At 37.7% G+C, this 19,038-nt stretch overlaps 1 protein-coding gene across 2 annotated transcripts in view; it reads left to right on the top strand.

The window, feature by feature from the left end:
- Nucleotides 1-1,416: 1,416 nt before the first annotated feature.
- The window catches only part of LOC129770325 (uncharacterized), a 50,585-nt gene continuing 32,963 nt past the window's right edge, over nucleotides 1,417-19,038 (top strand). Inside the window, exon 1 of one of the 2 annotated variants that reach the window (XM_055773064.1) lies at nucleotides 1,417-1,441. The gene's annotated coding sequence lies outside the window, so the exon portion shown is untranslated. Of the gene's footprint in view, nucleotides 1,442-10,703; nucleotides 11,475-19,038 lie in introns of those variants that run through there. The other variant, XM_055773063.1, reaches the window with a different exon arrangement.

The raw sequence follows: 19,038 nt of genomic DNA on the forward strand, positions 1-19,038 counted from the left end.
AGAAAATGTTGACTAAAAGCTTAAAATGGGTCATTTGACCCTTCATGGTAGGTTTAGTGTTAAATACAAAATTGGAGTTCTTCTTAACATGTCCATCTTACCTTACTACTTCCCCTACTTCCGTTATTGAGATTTTTTTCAAATATTGTGTTAGGGGAAAAGTGGGGAATATGTTAATACATGTTGAGGAGAACTTCGTTTGTATCATGTTTTTCAAAACTTAAATGCAGTTTCTTGCAGTTTAATATCATGTTTTCGAATTATTCGGTCAAATGTTTCACAAAAAATGTTTTCTAATGTGAATATAAATTTTCTACTTTTAAGTCAAGTTTTTTCCAGTGAAAAATATATTATTTCAACTGCCCGTGGAATCCCTAGTGATTTTCAGTTTTTGCTTTCATTTCCCACTTTTGACCAGGCGACATGGTTATAGGGCGGTTCAAATATTATACAATAACAAGTAGGAAGGGTTTTCATTGACAGAAATCAAAAAATTCAAAATGTAGCTATTCAAATCAACTGCATGCCCATATTACCCCCACTGCCTGTCTTGACCGCTAATTTGATAGCTACTATTCTGGCGCAAATCTGATGATCCTTCTTTCTTGTCAAATGTCATTGATACGTCCATTCAAATCAAAGGAAAGCGTTTGTCAACCCGTAGATTTCATAATATTTCAAAAGGGATTAGCAAGGTTGAAACATGAAAACGCGCCGTTATAACCTTCATTTGCCAAAGGTCCGGTCTACTCTGGAACTGCAAGTACAAACTGGCATCTAGAATAAATTTTGAATCACTCGTTAGTGTTGATTCGGTTTAGTTTGGCCTTCGCGCGCAAGTAAACACTGCTCTACATAAGTGTATCTGATACAACTGTTCCTACACAACTTGGTGAATCGTCATCATGTCTGGTAGCTAAACAGCGCCTAGGCACGATTCGAAGGTACACGATCGGGTAATGGCTCTATTTTGGGATCAGATTCATACAAGGTACGAAGCTGATAATTTCTTGGGAAAATGGTGGATGTAATGTATTTAAATGCATCTGAGACTGAATGAAACCGTGAATAAATTCATGTATAAACCCAACACAGAAACATCCACCCTTTGAACTTCCGAAAACGTGACACATCACTGACCTGGCGAGTGGAGAGAGGGTGTATGAGAATAAAGCCTTTCAGTTGCAGTCCGCGGATGAATTTAGTATCCACTTTTCATTTTCGCCTTTATTTGGTGTAATTCGTTCAATTGTAGTTGTGCAAGGGGAACTGTTCTGAAGCTCAAAAGAAGCAAGTGGAAACACAATTGAAAATGCAGTCAATCGTTATTCAAAATTCAGTTTCAACGGAATGGTTTGTTATGCCGCTTTGAAAAAACGTTGTTATCGTGTTCATATTTGGTTTCCAAATCACGGAGTTTTCGATCAACTTGTGATGATGGGTAATTATAATATGTTAGTATTAAAAATGGCCTCAATTTTTACTGTCATTTCATTTTGTAATAATTGTTTTGGTCAATGATATATTTTAAATGAATTAATGATTCATGTTTTCTCTTTTTGAGCATGTGAACTTAATTGTTTCCGGGTTAAAAATACTTAATCATTATAAAAATCATAGAGCGTGGTGTCCCATTGTTGACATAGAACTACGAAATTGTTGAATTCAATCCACTTGCTCATCATTTCGGATATTATTTGATAATGAAACGAAATTTTAGAATTTTCTTTTAAGTAGGAAGCAATTCATTCACGAGTTGATTGAATGTTGTAGGCTAGAAGTTTAAAAAAACAAAAACCGTCAAATATAAGACGAACTTCGACCACCATGATGCCCCCTTTTGTAGCCAGACTTGCAGGGCGAAATTTTTGAAATGGCCCAATCTTTTCAAAATCAAAATCATTTTTCGTCTGCATGTCTGCATCAGTGATTCCATTTATTCTTAGCTGTGGAGTTTGGTAGGTATGATTCAGGAAACGTTGAAAATCGGATAATTGAGCAGATTATGAAACCATGCACTTCATCCGAAATGCGACAGCAAATTCTGGCCAAAAATGATAACCTCCTATCCATATGAACAACTCTTTCAATTAACAAGTGAAAGAGTGTGAATAACAACGAGTTAAGAATGGGATAATGCCCTCAGTTAACAAGATGTTCAGGCCAGTGAGAGGCCAAAGCTCCAATGGTACTGTACTGTCAATGCTCAATTTAGCAAACGGATATACAATGTATGTGCTCCCGTGGCCGAGTGGTTAGCGTCATAACTAACATGCCGGGTGTTCGGGTTCGATTCCCGTTCTGGTCGGGGGAATTTTTCGTGATCAGAACGGGATCACGCGTATTCTAGAGCTTGCCACTCAGAATGCATTCAAGGCGTGTTATTTGGCATAGAAATCTCAACTAAGTACTAATAAAAATGACGCAAGTAATACTACGTTGAGACGGCGAAGTTCCTCTAGGAACGTTAGTGCCATTGAAGAAGAAGAAGAAGATATACAATGTATGCTTTGTGGGTTATCTTAGAGGCTGCCTTGAAAGGGGGTCCAATGTCCATCGTATGAAAAATGTGATAAATGGGGTGAGGTGGAACATGATGCTTGCAGAGCGAGGCAGATAACACTGAAATGTATCAATCGAATAATATAAGAAATTGAAGACCCTGTTGGCACGATTGGAGGAGTACAACATTCTGTTGCATTGAGATGGGTGGTAGTTCAAAGTTTAGACTCTTCATTTATTAGAATCCGATTTTTTTTTAAGAAATCAGACCAGTGGAAAGGCATTGATTATTTTTCTGTGTAGAGGAGGAAAGTTTGACTAGATGCTTATTCAGCGGCCTGTTTTGATTCTGTGGAGGAGACAGTGAAGATTCAATGATGAAACGTAAAAAATAGTTCTAAACATAGAATACAGCGTTGGCTTTGATACGGACGAGGGGTCTGCTACGTTTCTACCTGAAAGGAGTTCATTTTAAGTTGTGTGATTTTTCAGAATTTGAACAGCGTTTTTTTTATTTTTTTATCTTCGCTTATTTTTCGTCGGCCTATTTCCGCCACTTTAGTGCCAATTACCGACATCAGGGAGGCGACTCCACCTGTTCCTACCTATCAGACCCAACAACTCATGAGCTGGGCCAACTTCTTTTACTTCTCCTCCGAAGGAAGGAGATTTTTCGCCTCAGAAAATCCCAACGACGCCAGCTGGGATTGAACTCAGGCCGATCGGATTGTGAGGCTGTTACGCTAACCATACAACCACTGGCGCCGTTTATTTGAACAGTGTTGGGCGATACAAAAAAATATATACAGTTAACTCTCCCTAACTCGATGTTCTGTATCTTGATATTTTACCTAACTCGATGGATTTCATGGCACATTTCATTGATTTTACAAGCATTCTTCTCTCCAATTATAAAATTTTGATATTATTTTTTAGAATTTTGAGACTTAGTACTGGTTTAATATTTTCATTGAAATATGTTCGTATGTAATTTTTGATATTTGTGATTTGTTTTTCAGGAAATTCCGAGAACTGCGCGGCGCGAAAATATCCAATAATTAAAAAATATATTTTGTTGATTTTCTTATATTTTGTTATTATTCTAAAATCTATAATCTCGCTTACTAAGCGATCGATCGTGAGTTCAAACTCAGGGCCCTCAATTGACCATCTTTGTGTTGTTATAGAATAACTACGTCCACGCAACCATCATCAGCGATGGAAATCGATCCACGGTCGAAATTAGATCGATTCATCCATACAACTGCTCTGCTCTGCAAGACACATCGGGCTGCTGTTCTATAAATAACTCAACAATGATCAATATGAACTGTCTCCGCTGTCCGGTCTGCTGAACAATGGAAGAACAGATAGAATACCCTTACGCCTAAATGGCTACTACAGTGTAATTTACCATAATGTAATGGAACAGAAAACCTAACGCCTAAATGGCTACTACTTCTACTGTGTAATTTACAATTTATAGAAACATAAACATATGTACATGTACACGATAAAAACCCGGCTCTGTTACAGATAAAATGCTAATGAGCCTGATAAATAAATAAATGGGATAAAAAAAAATCTATAATTGTATTGTATTCATTTATTCGTAAAAAGTGCCTACAAATCTCATCACCAGTGCTATGGAAAATGTTGTATAAGGCATCAAATTATAAAAATTAAGTAATTTTTGTGAATCCCTATATGGTTTACTATAAGAGCTGTAGTCAAAAACGTACTTTTTTCCACGACATACTCAATAGACTTGGATATGAAAATTCGAGAAAATACTCAAAGTACGTCTATAATGGTGTAATGGACAAATTATAAAAAAAATATAGAAAATATTTTTATTTCCAAAATATGTATTTTATTAAGGCACATATGGCGTTAGCCTGACGTGGCCGGGAGTTCAACATTTTGACAATTTTTGTCTTACGACTAAAGGGTGTGTCACATCAAATTGCATCACGGAAAAAACGCTGTAGAAATTCGCCCAGTAGACCGATCCTTTTGACAATTTTAGACAGTGAAATAAAAACTATTAAACAACTTTTGGCATTTTCTTTTCATTCATACTTCGAGCCCAAGCCCGTATTCTCGCACCTTCCTCTTTACCCCGTCCATAAGGTGCTGTACAACGTCAGGTTGTAGTTTTTTTTAACATGAATCCATTTTCTCTTGAAGTCCGCCTCCGATTTGACAACTTTTGGGTTCTTCCGGAGGGCCTGCTTCATAATCGCCCAATATTTCTCTATTGGGCGAAGCTCCGGCGCGTTGGGCGGGTTCATTTCCTTTGGCACGAAGGTGACCCCGTTGGCTTCGTATCACTCCAACACGTCCTTTGAATAGTGGCACGAAGCGAGATCCGGCCAGAAGATGCTCGGGCCCTCGTGCGTGCCTCGTTCCTTGAGGTAGTAAGCGCTTCTGTAGGCACTCCTTAAGTTAAACCTGCCCGTTTACCGTGCCGGTCATCACGAAGGGGGCGTTCCGCTTTCCGCAAGAGCAGATCGCTTGCCACACCATGTACTTTTTGGCAAACTTGGATAGTTTCTGCTTGTGAATCTACTCTGGAACGCTGAATTTGTCCTCTGCGGAGAAGAACAACAGGCCCGGCAACTGACGAAAGTCCGCTTCGACGTAGGTTTCGTCGTCCATTACCAGGCAATGCGGCTTCGTCAGCATTTCGGTGTACAGCTTCCGGGCTTCCCCACCATGTTTTGCCTTTCGTCGCGGTTAGGAGCCTTCTGAACCTTGTATGTACGGGGGCCCTCCCGCTGCTTGGTCCGCTGGACGAATGAACTTGACAAATTCAGCTTATTGGCGACATCCCGGACCGAACTTCTCGGATCACGTCTAAACTACTTAACTACGCGCTTGTGATCTTTTTCACTGACGGAGCATCCATTTTTGCCGTTCTTCACCTTCCACCTTCCGATGGTTAGGTTCTCGTAGTATCGTTTTAGTACTCTGCTGACCGTGGATTGGACGATTCCCAGCATCTTACCGATGTCCCGATGTGACAACTCCGGATTCTCGAAATGAGTGCGCAGGATTAATTCACGACGCTCTTTTTCGTTCGACGACATTTTTTCAAATTTACGAGAAAATTGACAGTGAAGCATGGCCAACGAGATCTATACACTCTTATCTGATTATAAGCGAAAGCTGAAGATATAATTTCTAAAAATTAAATTTCTACAGCGTTTTTTCCGTGATGCAATTTGATGTGACACACCCTTTATGTTAGTAATATGTAACTGATTACTCGCGGTTGGCTCGAGGTTCTCATAATTGTGATGTTGCAGTCTCCAGTACTCTGTATGTGTGGCCGACACGGGATACTTCCTATTGGGGGGCAACTGATCATTAATCAGCGACGCCCCCCTAATCTCGACCTACATTCAACCCCTTGAACCATGCACTCGTCGAGACCTTAGGGATAATCGTGTGTAACCAACGATCGAACTCATCTTCACCCCCCATGCGCTGCCAACTTACGAGCGTGTGCTGACGAGGAATGTGGAAAAATTCATTATAAGCAATTTGCCTTTCAAATAGTATGCCTTCTGATGCACTCACCTTAGCTAGCGTGTCCGCTTTCTCATTCCCCGGAATCGAGCAATGAGAGGGAACTCATGCTAAGGTAATCTTGAATAATTTTTCGACTAAGATGAGCGTTTATCAACTTTCATTGAGCGGATTGCCTCTATTGAGCTGAGACTGTCTGAAAAAATAAAATAATGGTCAATGGGTAATGTTTCAATGATCCCTAGTGCATAGTACATCGCACCCAGTTCAGCGACATACACGGAACAAGGATCTTCGAGTTTGAAAGAGGCACTGGAATTTTCATTGAAGATGCCGAAGCCAGTGGACCCGTTTATGAATGAACCGTCAGTAAAGAACATTTTATCATATTTTTCCAAAAATATCGACGGAATAACATTGGATCGTAGATGATCTTGGATTCCATGGATTTTTTGTCTCATGGACAGATCAAAAATGACAGAGGAATTGCAAAAATATGGGAAGCAAACTTGGTTGGAGATGCCTGGTGGAGGGTGCACGTCGTGGGTAAGATACTCATGGTATAATGACATAAAACTTGACTGAGGAGTCAGTTGGAGTAGATTTTCGAAGTTATCAATCACCAATGGATTCATGATCTTGCAACGGATGAGAAATCTGTAGGATAATTCTGTGAACCGAAGAGTAAGCGGGGGTACTCCTGCCAAAACTTCGAGACTCATCGTATGTGTCGAATGCATACACCCCATGGCTATACGCAAGCAACGATATTGTATTCTCTCCAGCTTGAGAATTTGAATCCTGGCAGGAAGCAAAAACTGCTATATCCTAACAATGATAATATCGTTGATTTGTACAACTGAATGAGGTCTCCTGGATGGGCGCCCCACCTTGTTCCGGTAATTGTTTGGAGAAAATTGATTCTTTGCTGGCATTTATGTTTCAGATACGCAATGTGTCTTCGCCAGGTACATTTTGAATCAAAATATACACCCAGGTATTTGAAAAACATAGTGTTGGATCGTTTTGCCGAATAGTTGAAGCTGGAATTGGGTGGGTTCGGGCTTCCTAGAAAAAACGACCATTTCAATTTTCTCCGTAGAGAATTCGATACCCAGCTAGAGGGCCCACGTGAACAGATTGTTCAGGGTATCTTGCAACGACTTTTGCAGAACGACTGGATTAGTACCCGTGATGGAAATAGTTCCATCGTCTGCAAGTTGTCTCAGCGTGCAGTCTCTAGTTAGACAATCATCTATATCATTGACGTAAAAACTGTACAACTGTACAACATCTATATCATTGACGTAAAAACTGTAAACTGTAAGCAGGAGCCTTGCGGTAGGCCCATAAAACTGTAACGAGAAGATTTCGAGCTGCCATGAGAGAAAGTCATGTGCTTTTCTGACAGTAAATTGTACAAGAAATTATTCAGAGTTGGTGAAAGTCCACGATTATGAAGCTTCTCTGAGAGAATTAAATATTTTTATATATTTTTGTTTAAATTAAAGTATTTTTTGCTATTTCGAAATTTAGATTTATTTTATTTTTAGATCCATTAAAACATAATTTTTTATTTAAATGTACCTGTTTTGATAAAGGGTGTGTCACATCAAATTGCATCACGGAAAAAACGCTGTAGAAATTTAATTTTTAGGAATTATATCTTCAGCTCTCACTTATCATCAGATAAGAGTGTATAGATCACGTTGGCCATGCTTCACTGTCAATTTTTCGTAAATTTGGAAAAATGGCGTCGAACGAAAAAGAGCGTCGTGAATTAATCCTGTGCACTCATTTCGAGAATCCGGAGTTGTCACATCGGGACATCGGTAAGATGTTGGGAATCGTCCAATCCACGGTCAGCAGAGTACTAAAACGATACTTCGAGAACCTAACCATCGACCGGAAGGTGAAGAACGGCAAAAATGGATGCTCCGTCAGTGAAAAAGATCACAAGCGCGTAGTTAAGCAGTTTAGACGTGATCCGAGAAGTTCGGTCCGGGATGTCGCCAATAAGCTGAATTTGTCAAGTTCATTCATCCAGCGGACCAAGCAGCGGGAGGGCCTGCGTACATACAAGGTTCAGAAGGCTCCTAACCGCGACGAAAGGCAAAACATGGTGGGGAAGACGCGAGCCCGGAAGCTGTACACCGAAATGCTGACGAAGCCGCATTGCCTGGTAATGGACGACGAAACCTACGTCAAAGAGGACTTTCGTAAGCTGCCGGGCCTGTTGTTCTTCTCCGCAGAGGACAAATTCAGCGTTCCGGAGGAGATTCGCAAGCAGAAACTATCCAAGTTTGCCAAAAAGTACATGGTGTGGCAAGCGATCTGCTCTTGCGGAAAGCGGAGCGCCCCCTTCGTGATGACCGACACGGTAAACGGGCAGGTTTACCTTAAGGAGTGCCTACAGAAGCGCTTACTACCACTATTGAAGCAGCACGAGGGCCCGACCATCTTCTGGCCGGATCTCGCTTCGTGCCACTATTCAAAGGACGTGTTGGAGTGGTACGAAGCCAACGGGGTCACCTTCGTGCCAAAGGAAATGAACCCGCCCAACGCGCCGGAGCTTCGCCCAATAGAGAAATATTGGGCGATTATGAATCAGGTCCTCCGGAAGAACCCAAAAGTTGTCAAATCGGAGGCGGACTTCAAGAGAAAATGGATTTCTGTTCAAAAAAAACTACAACCTGCCGTTGTACAGAACCTTATGGACGGGGTAAAGAGGAAGGTGCGAGCATACGGGCTTGGGCTCGAAGTATGAATAGAAAGAAAATGCCAAAAGTTGTTTAATAGTTTTTATTTTACTGTCTAAAATTTTCAAAAGGATCGGTCTACTGGGCGAATTTCTACAGCGTTTTTTCCGTGATGCAATTTGATGTGACACACCCTTTATGTGTTTTTTTCAGAATTTTAGAGGGGTTACAATTTTAAATTTTGAAATTACTTAATCATGTTTTGAGACACAGTACTGCATTTTCAATTGTGATTGTAGAGCGGTGAAAATTGTGTGACAATAAACATTGAAAATACCAAATGTCGTATAACACCTAATACGGACGAATGTAACAAAATTTGTAAAAAAATTATACTTAACTATATTTCACAATCTGAAAAAAAGTCACTGATAGGGTATATCCACTTGAAGTCAGGCCCGGAGCATCTCCCAACAAAGCTTCCGCATCTTTGCCAAAAGACTGAGGGGTAGTAACAACACTGCAAACTGATTATTTTAAAATGTTTTCCTAAATAATAACCCTCTAATTTATTTATTTCAATGAAATCGATGATTAATAAAATCGTAAATTCAAATTCATAAGAATAAACATATCAACATCTGTTCTATTTATGGAATTATCCAATTTTCACGGCTTAACTGTCTGCATTATTGGTAGCGGGTAAATGGACGCTTATGAAAAGTACGGGACATTTGAGAAAGAAGGGCCCTGTAGGATCAGTGTTTCGCATCCGGGTACCATGAATCTCAGCATTTTTCATCGTTAGTAAATCCCAAACCGAACTGAGGGGAAACCCAGAGAAACACAAAGGAAAAATGTCAGTTGGGAGCACGATATGTTGGCTCCTGTCTGTTTAATGAGGGTTCAATTTGGACGACACTAACGTTGTGTTTCGATAGTTGAAGAAGTCACTGTATCCCGGAGTTGTTCTCACTAACAGTCACTCTCATTTATGTAAAATATCTTCACTAATAAATGTACTAATCAAGACTGCGGATGACTGATTAAAAATATGAGGTCTCTCGTAAACACTACCCAGTTAGACAGTTGTGTATTTAGATACATTGAACTTTCTGGAACCTATTTAAATCATAGGTTTAGGTCGGAAAACGAAAATTATATCATCGTAAAACGATTGTTGCTCTAATGAAAAAAGTAAGAAAAAACGGTTCTAATAGATTGCGTAAGGAACAAAACTACCAATTTTCACGAAAACTTAAGAACCACTAAATCGGTTTAGTACGGAACGACTGTATGGCCATACCCCAGCCCAAATCTCAACACCTATGGATTATTCTATTTGAGCATATGTTGGAGCACATGCCTATAAAACATATCACCCAAGTTTCAACGCCCTGATTTCAGTAATACAACTATCAGGCTATCACGGACAATTATTTTCCCAAGATATGCTCTAAGTTCCACACGAACTACACGGAATCGGCTCGTCAAGATGATCGACAAAAAAAGTTCTTAACACATTTTTTTTTAAATATGATCCGACTCTAAAACCGGATACAAATCAATTCAACAAGAGAAAATTTCATTTGATAAAAATGAAACAAAAAATCGTAGAATTCATTGGCGAAATAGTGCGAAGTATTCTCCGCACTGCTAGGGGAGCCATCTACAGCATGCTTGTTTTATTGGCATTTGTTACCTTCATTATTCCCTCCTTTAAACCCGCATGACTTACCACTGACTGCAGGCCGCTGGTTCCGATAGAAAAAGCAGAGAGTAGACGCGAATCATAACACAACAAAAAACGTAAAAAACGTGCATCATGGACGATTTTCAGGCGGCGCCCGCTACATCACGGTGCCCCGATGAGATGGTCAACGGCGATTCGTTTGCTACTTCAAACAGTTTGAAATTAATGGTCCTAACGAAAGCAGGTGAACCGAGGGGACTCTTCATCGGTTTGCGAGCGAGCGTATTAAAAAGCACTTGCTTTGGCATTGTTTGGGGTTCCGGGTCATCCTCACTTGCTGGTATTAGTAGAGGCCCCGGCGAGGTGCACACGTACTTAGAGCTCTTAGTGCTTTATTTTGTGTTTTTTTCTTTTCGTATTCCGCGGGCGCATATGTTTACGGCAGTTTAATTTTGAGTTTGATTCAGTGCACAAGTGCGATGTGAAGCGGAGTTCGGTTCTTTTTGGAGATTGATTGTCATTGCTACATGTGCGGCTCATATCGACCGTATGTTTGTGGCGAACAAAAATATCTCTTCCGTTTATAATTCGCACAGTACAAACAAGTGATAAGGATTCCACGCGCGATCTGCCTTCTGTAGGAGTTCGGCGACTGCATCAGTCGCTAGTTCCCTATCGTCGTTCGGAGAGAATGGAGTAAACAATGTAGTCCGGAGACTTCAATTTGATTTAATTTGAAACACGCAAACGGAATTAATGCGTATGGCGTAACCGAAAATCCGCATCATTTGATTTGGTTCATCTATCTAGAGTGTTGTTTGCGTACTGCGTGAAGTGAAGCAAATCGGTGAAATGTAGTGTAAATGGATTTTTTTTACCGCACAAAGTACACTTTCCCAATTAAGTACAAGTGAAGTGTGAAGCTGGCCTCGGTTGTTTCTGATGATTCACAGTTTAAACCACTCCGGTATTTTGTTCGATCAAGAATTCTAGGAGCACCTTCAAGATTTGAAAGTTGGAATTTTTTTCTACCTGCGTTGCTAGGGGTGGGTAGCTTTGTTTTTGTTTTACGGTATTGCTAGCTTTGTTTACAAAACATTGCGTTGTAAGTTAGTAAGTAAGTTTGGCTGTGCTGTTTTAATATAAGGTAGGGGAAAAAGTAATCCATTATTTTCTCGGTAACTGGTTGTATTGATCGATATCTCGCGTAGTAACGATTATACAATTTTAAGTTTAGGCTCGTTGTAAAGGTATCAAAGGTTGCTATCAAGAGGTATTACAACAAAACGGTGCACATATGACACAAATCGGACAATCCGAGGCATAATATGTTTTTTAATTTCACGCAAAAATAATGGATTACTTTTTCCCCAACCTAATATTATTAAGTGAGCGTTTATGACCAGCTTTCACTTCAGGTGTTCATGTATGCATTTTTAAAATTAGTAGGAATTATCAGGAGCACCATTTCTATGTCGTTAATTTTTGATGTAGGACTACGTCTTTCGGGAACATATTGAGAAAATTTACAAATGAAATATCGGTCGCGTCATGAAAATTATCTAGTTTTTAGTACGTATTCATTTGATTATGGATCTACGAAATTTTTACATCAATCGTTTTAAATATGTTAGAATTGGGCTGAATTGAGAGTTTATAATTTCCCATACAATTGAGTATACAGAAAGGCCTTTTCCTACGTCAACTATGCAACTCGGAAGCAACTCTTCAACTTTTCCAGATATTTTTAGGTTGTTCGAAAGTTATTCTCCCTTGCCTCTTCAGAGAACATGGAAAGACTTGTCCATCTTCATTTCCACATCCAACATTTCCCCGAAACCGCATCGTTTAACAATTTCAAAAGTGCAATCATTATGTCGTGATAATCCGTTTTGCTTTGTAATGTTTTCTTTGAAGGATTGAAGATATCTAGAAGAATCATCGATAAGTTTTGACGTAGGATCACGTTTTGGGGAAAATATAGCGAGGATAAATTGAAAAACTAGATATCGGTCACATCATTAAAATGATACTCGAGATGGCTTTTTCTGGTACAATTACGACTGAATGTTTTTGGAAATTTTTGACAGCATCTGAAGAAGCCAGACGAAGTAATTAGGGATTGCATTACCGTGACAAAATTTCAATAACCAGTTTTTCGGCAACGAATGTTTCATTATTGGTAAATTACCGGTAAAAACATACTTTAAAATAAACCTTCTACTTGAAGAAACAGCTTTTATTTATAATGATTAGTTTACAAAAAAAACATTGTGCAAGTTTTTTGCTGGTTAAAGTAATAGAACAGAAAATGATAATTTTGTCGTAGATCGGGTCTCATTGACAAAGTTTCCAAAAGAAAGGGAAACGCCCGTACAGAGTCCAATTATGCTGGGTAGAAGAGTATCGAATACCATTGTCATGTTTTGCCTCTGATGCCCTCTGTACGAAAACTTTTGTCCAAGAGTTTTCATCAATCCGTTTATAGACGTTGAGCTTGGGCTGGATGTTGATACCTTCGACCGTTGCAATCGTCGTTCAAATTTGATGCTCCTTGATGCTCATCTGTTCTGCAGGTTTCCCATCGTCCAGTGGATTTTTTCCCTCCTGTTGTCCAGCTACCGAATCAATATCATCATCGTCAAATTTGCTCAAGTTAGGAAAAATTTCAAATACCTGCAATACCTGCTAGATCAATGCAGTCCGTGATGTTTGATAGAAGACACCAAAGTCATCATTAATTGTGTCACGACCACGAGCAGAATGATTATTCATACACGGGAACAAATCTTCATGAACGAAACGTCTTTTGGCAATCCTTTCAATCAGGGCTTCAAGCAACTGCTTCGCAATTTCTGATGGTTGCTCCGATAGCTGTTCTAGCATAAATTGCAATCTGACGTCAGCTTCATAAAGGGTTCATTTCTTCCGTAATAGCAGTTCAACAGTGACTAGAACTGGTTCGAGGGCAGCATCCAATTCCTTTATCGCTGTCAGTTCCTCATCGCTGAAGCTTATTTTGTGTTTCGTTTTCAGATTTAGCAGCGATTTTTGAACTGAAGTTTGGAGGTCGTCGAATCGACGCAACAATGCCAGTTGTACCGAGCAATATTTCAAAGCGAAATAAAGGCAAATATTATTTATGGTGTAAAAATAAAAATTACCGAAATTATCGGTTATTGATTGTAAAATTACCGGTAATTCGGTAATGGAAAATGACCCGGTATCACCGGTAAAACCGGTTAACAATCCCTAGAACTTACGTCAGTGGGCGAAAACAGATAAAATGTGAATCTTAATACAATCAGAATCTGTCCGTATTCTAAGCATACGGCAATTTTATGATTATTTTTCAAGCGTTGAGACTTCTCCTTTTTTCAAATTATTAGATAGTTATCAACTATTATGTTATTGTAATTGTTATAACAAAGCTACTTAATTAGCACAATGTGAACAAGCACTGTGTGAACTTCCATGACACCTCAATGAAGCATTGAATTTCTACTATAATTTTGTCTCTATGTGGATACCTAATTCGACAATGTTGAATTCATAATAACTATGTCAATAAATGATACTAAATCTAAGATTATGCTTCAAAATTGGACTTATAATTAATTCCAAATCAGAAAAGATTTTTTGAGACAAAAAAAAATATTTTAACTTACACTGCACAATGGTCCAGGAGATGCATTCAAGTGGAAATTAGCATTTAGAGCTCGACAGTGTGTGCTCCCGTGGCCGAGTGGTTAGCGTCATAACTAACATGCCGGGTGTTCGGGTTCGATTCCCGTTCTGGTCGGGGGAATTTTTCGTCAAAGAAATTTCCTCCGACTTGCACTGTGATCACGCGTATTCTAGAGCTTGCCACTCAGAATGCATTCAAGGCGTGTTATTTGGCATAGAAACCTCAACTCAGTACTAATAAAAAAAATAATTACGCAAGTAATACTACGTTGAGACGGCGAAGTTCCTCTAGGAACATTAGTGCCATTGAAAAAGAAGAAGAAGCTCGACAGTTATTCTCTGGACAAAAACTGTCTTCGATATGATAGACATATGATAGAGCGCTCATTTTTATGTTATTATGTTATCAGAGTGACCAAAATTTTGGAAAATGTTTCTTACTTTCTTATCTTTATAGAAAGAGGTAAACATAGTTCAACAATGTTGTATGTTGTATCAATGTTGTATTTGACATATCTGTGTAGAACAAAGTTATTCTCTATCTCTCGAAATAACCGATATAGCGCTTTTTTTCTAGGTTGCGTTAGGGTCACCATAAAAAAAACTGTTTTCTTGCCCTAATTTTTATATTTCAAATTCTACATGCAAACTCTCTTAGAAAGACTTTTAGAGCTTACTAATGCAAATATTTTGCGATACAGAACTTGTCAATATCTCAACTCCACTCAAAGTTATTGATATTTCTTCCCAAAAAATACACTCTCTTCATTAGTTTGTCATTCTTTTCGGGACAAACATAAAAAATGTTTGTTAGCGGAATTTGAAAGAAAAAATTTCACTCTATATAATATATGATTTTGAAAACTATGTTATTTTTTGTGTTTGAGTAAATTAAAATTGAAATCATGAGGTTTTGGGTGAAAACCCGTCAATAAATTTGAGCAGGATTAAGATATTGACAAGTTCTTAATCGCAAAAAAAAGTCGTACGAAGAGAGTGTTGATGTAAAATTTTAAATATAAAAGTGAGAGTAAAAAAACCCGTTTTATCATAATTATCCTAATGAAGCTTAGATTGAAAGCGCTAAAAACAACTTTGTTGGAGATATTTATTCTCTAGACAAAAACTGTCTTCAACAAAGTTGTTACTTGTTGTTCTTATGTTTATAGATAGAGATAAATATAGTTCTACAATATTGTAGATCCAGTAATTTTAATTAACATTGAAGAACGACACTTTATTCTATCTTTCAATATGATCGATTAAGCGCTTTTTTCTAAGTTGCGTTAGGGTAACCATGAAAAAACGGGTTTTTCTGCTTTAACTTTTATATTTCAAATTCTACATCCAAACTGTCTTGGTACGACTTTTAGAGCTTATCGAGACCAACGTTTTGCGATGCAGATCTTGTCAATATCTTAATCCTACTCAAAGTTATTGGTGGTTTTTTCTGGCCAATACACCGTGGCTGAGGTCGCTTGAAGGATATTGATCGACGATGGGTAGAACTTACGGGGACGAATTTGACTGTCAGATGTTGCAAAAGTTTTCGGGGAAAAGTTTGAGTTATTAGAATCGCACACATATTAAAAAGTGTTGCCAAATAAATGTTGTATATCTATATCCAAAACTCTCAGTATGCAGATTTCTCAGATTTTCGTGAAAATTGGTAGTTTTGTTCCATATCGCAAAATATAAGACCAGTGATTTTTTACTTTTCCATTTCCATTTTTGGGTGGCCCGAAAAATCTATTTTTTCTTTTATTTTTTTTGACACCATATTTTAATCAAACTTCTGGATTTCGAGGTCAGGATTTGTTGAAAAAAAAAGATCAATGGAACTTTGAAAATAAAAATTATGATTTATGAATATAAGTTTTTCGTATCAAATATGTATTTCTTGAAATGAACTAACATATTTATTGCAAATGATTAAAGTTTCTTGAACGTGAATTTTGTCTGATAATAATTTTATAGTTTTGGGAGAAGCATGAGGACATTTATGGAAAATGATCAGGACTACGCATTTCAATAACATCAAGTAATAATTTCCATTTCATTTTTAGCCATATGAAACCATTTTAGGATTTGCTAACACCACCTCGCACCACCGTAGATTTCAATACTGTACATTCGTCATCGTGAGTTTAGTGAATTTAGAATTTAGTAATGTATGGTTGAAATAAGAAAAAAAAACTCACCAATGTAATATAAGATAATTATCATTATTAAACACAATTATCAATTCTCCTCACCAGATAAAACATGTTACTTTATTACAGAGAAAACATATTTGAAATGGAAAAGGTAATTTTTTCATAATTTTTACTTTCTGAGTGTTTATTTAACCCACTTCCATCTTCGCTTAAAATCCAACGGAATCAATGCGAATTTCAATCGAGCTAACAGCACCTAATACGATATGTAGAGCATATGGGAAATCACTTTTTCGAATATTCCTTCACTTTTCCAATTGTTCTCGCCGCATGAACCTTCCTCCATTTTCGAGCGGGAACACACTTTTGTTTTTACTTATGAAAATTGAAATAAATCATTTCATATTTCAAGTAATTTTAACAAAACAGCTACCATATAATTCTACACTTACACTTTTGCTCTGTTAGGGAACACATTTCGATGGAAACAAAAGCTTTCCCTACTTTTATGTATTTGCAAGGCCGATTTCCCCACAGGCACCTTGTTTTTGAAGTCTGTAGATTCATAAAATGTATAATTTTATTCATGTCATGAATTGTTATGGAGTGCCCAAAATGATTGATACAAAACTCTCGTAAATCTATCAGAAAATGACTGAGCAATAATTGTGAGTACAAGAGGAAGCTTGTATCTTCAATATCGACCAATCAGAACGAGTTATTTTCGTTTGATAACAGTTGAAATTTTTCATGTGTTCAATAGTTAGTTTCATGACACATATTCTTCTTAAAAGGCTCTAACGTTCCTAGAGGTCATTTTTATTAGTACTTAGTTGAGATTTCTATGCCAAATAAAACGCCTTGAATGCATTCTGAGTGGCAAGCTGTAGAATACGCGTGACCATAGTGCAAGTCGGAGAAAATTTCTTCGACGAAAAATTCCCCCGACCAGAACGGGAATCGAACCCGAATCCCCGGCATGATTATGTGTGACGCTAACCACTCAACCTCGGGAGCACATGACATATATTATTTTATTCAAAAAAATTGTTATGGTGTGCTGAAATCGATTGACGCAAAAATCTCATCAATCTATCATGGAATGACTAAGCATTAAGCGTTTGAAATTTTACTCGACGCGATCGATTTTCGTTCTCCAATTTGTACCCCTCATATGTTCCCGAAAGACGTAATTCTACGTCAAAATCAATTCTGTGTGAAATGGACTTGGTCGGGTCAGCTAGCTTTAAGCAAAATGAATAAAAATCGTCGCTGTGACAACGCATCTCTATCAGAAACCTATGTGCCACACCGTAACGCATAGTGACGTAACATTTGAATTGGTAAAATTAAAAACAGAAAAGTTAAAGGAAATTTAATAGCGCAAATTCAAATAAAGGGCACCAGTGAAAAGTCGTAGAGAGAATATCATTGTAGAAATTGAATAGTTAAATACGAAAATTGTATTTAATAATTAAAATAATAAGGTATTCCAGTGTGCCTTACAAAAATAGCTTATGCCTAAAAATATCTTAAACTAGCTGACCCAGAAAACGTTGTTCTACCATATAATTTATATCTAGAGAATATTTTGGTTAGTAAAAATAACGAGCGTTTGTATGTTATCGTTCGGATCTGTAAAATTGATCTAAATGATGATTTTCACTGCGAAACATACATATGCGTTGAGCATAACCTCTTATTTTTGAATTTTCCCTTTCTATTTTAAATATGCTTCTTTATATATAAGATATGCACAGTATTTTTTTTAAATTTTCATACTCATCTCAAATATTTTCCAAAGTATTCTATCGTTCTAATTTGGGTGAAGACAAACTCAACAATATACAGACGACACAGAATCTGATCAGCCGTTCTCCTGTGATGATATTTTACACGTACGTGGGAAAAATCTTCTTTTATATATACAGATTTAGGTCCTTTGAAGTCAAGAATAAGAGGAAAAAAGATATGGATATCGGGAATTTTCGAGAGTGTAATTATTGTTTTAGCTAAATCTTCATATATTATCTTTAAAATAATAACGAAATTACGGAAAGTGTTTCGATTCGTTCTTGAAGCAACATCAATACTACCAGAGCTGGGTTTCAAGATTTAAATCATTAAATTTCACGAACAAAAATGTAATGCCCAACGATCTGTTAAAAAACTCTTCCGAAATACAACAAACACACACAAGAAACTTTTTTTGGATTTAGATTGCAAAACACACACATTTTGATTAACATTGACAACATATGACCGTGGAGGCCACGTTATATTTTTTTTTCTCCCGTTGCCTGTGAACACATTTTCATTACAGTGCTCGATTGCAATTGAGTTAATTCCGTTTTTTTACATGCACATAAAAAGCCAACCATCCGCTGTAACACAACACAAATGTAACACAATAATCTTTGTCTATCGATTGCACCGTATATTGCAAACTAACTGTGTGATCTACTAGCTGTGTTATCTTATCTCACATTTGTTTTCATTGCCATACATTTTCGTGTCAAGTTCTGAGGCAAGTGTGATAGTGATCGCTGGGTGATTTTTTGCTGTTTGGGGACCTTCTTTATTCATTGTACGAAATTTCATTCCGGTAGTTATTTGATATCATTTTTAAGGAAGTATTACCAAGTGATGGTTTTTGAGAAATAGATTTTTTGAAGTTGCCTTTCGATTTGCGGTGCGATGGTTGTTTATTGAATAGTTCGTTTGATAAAGTTAATTGAATTTGCTGTTGAGTTGGTTAGCAAAAAAA

Source organism: Toxorhynchites rutilus, chromosome 2 (assembly GCF_029784135.1).
Source record: "Toxorhynchites rutilus septentrionalis strain SRP chromosome 2, ASM2978413v1, whole genome shotgun sequence".
Classification (NCBI taxonomy): Eukaryota; Metazoa; Arthropoda; class Insecta; order Diptera; family Culicidae; genus Toxorhynchites; species Toxorhynchites rutilus.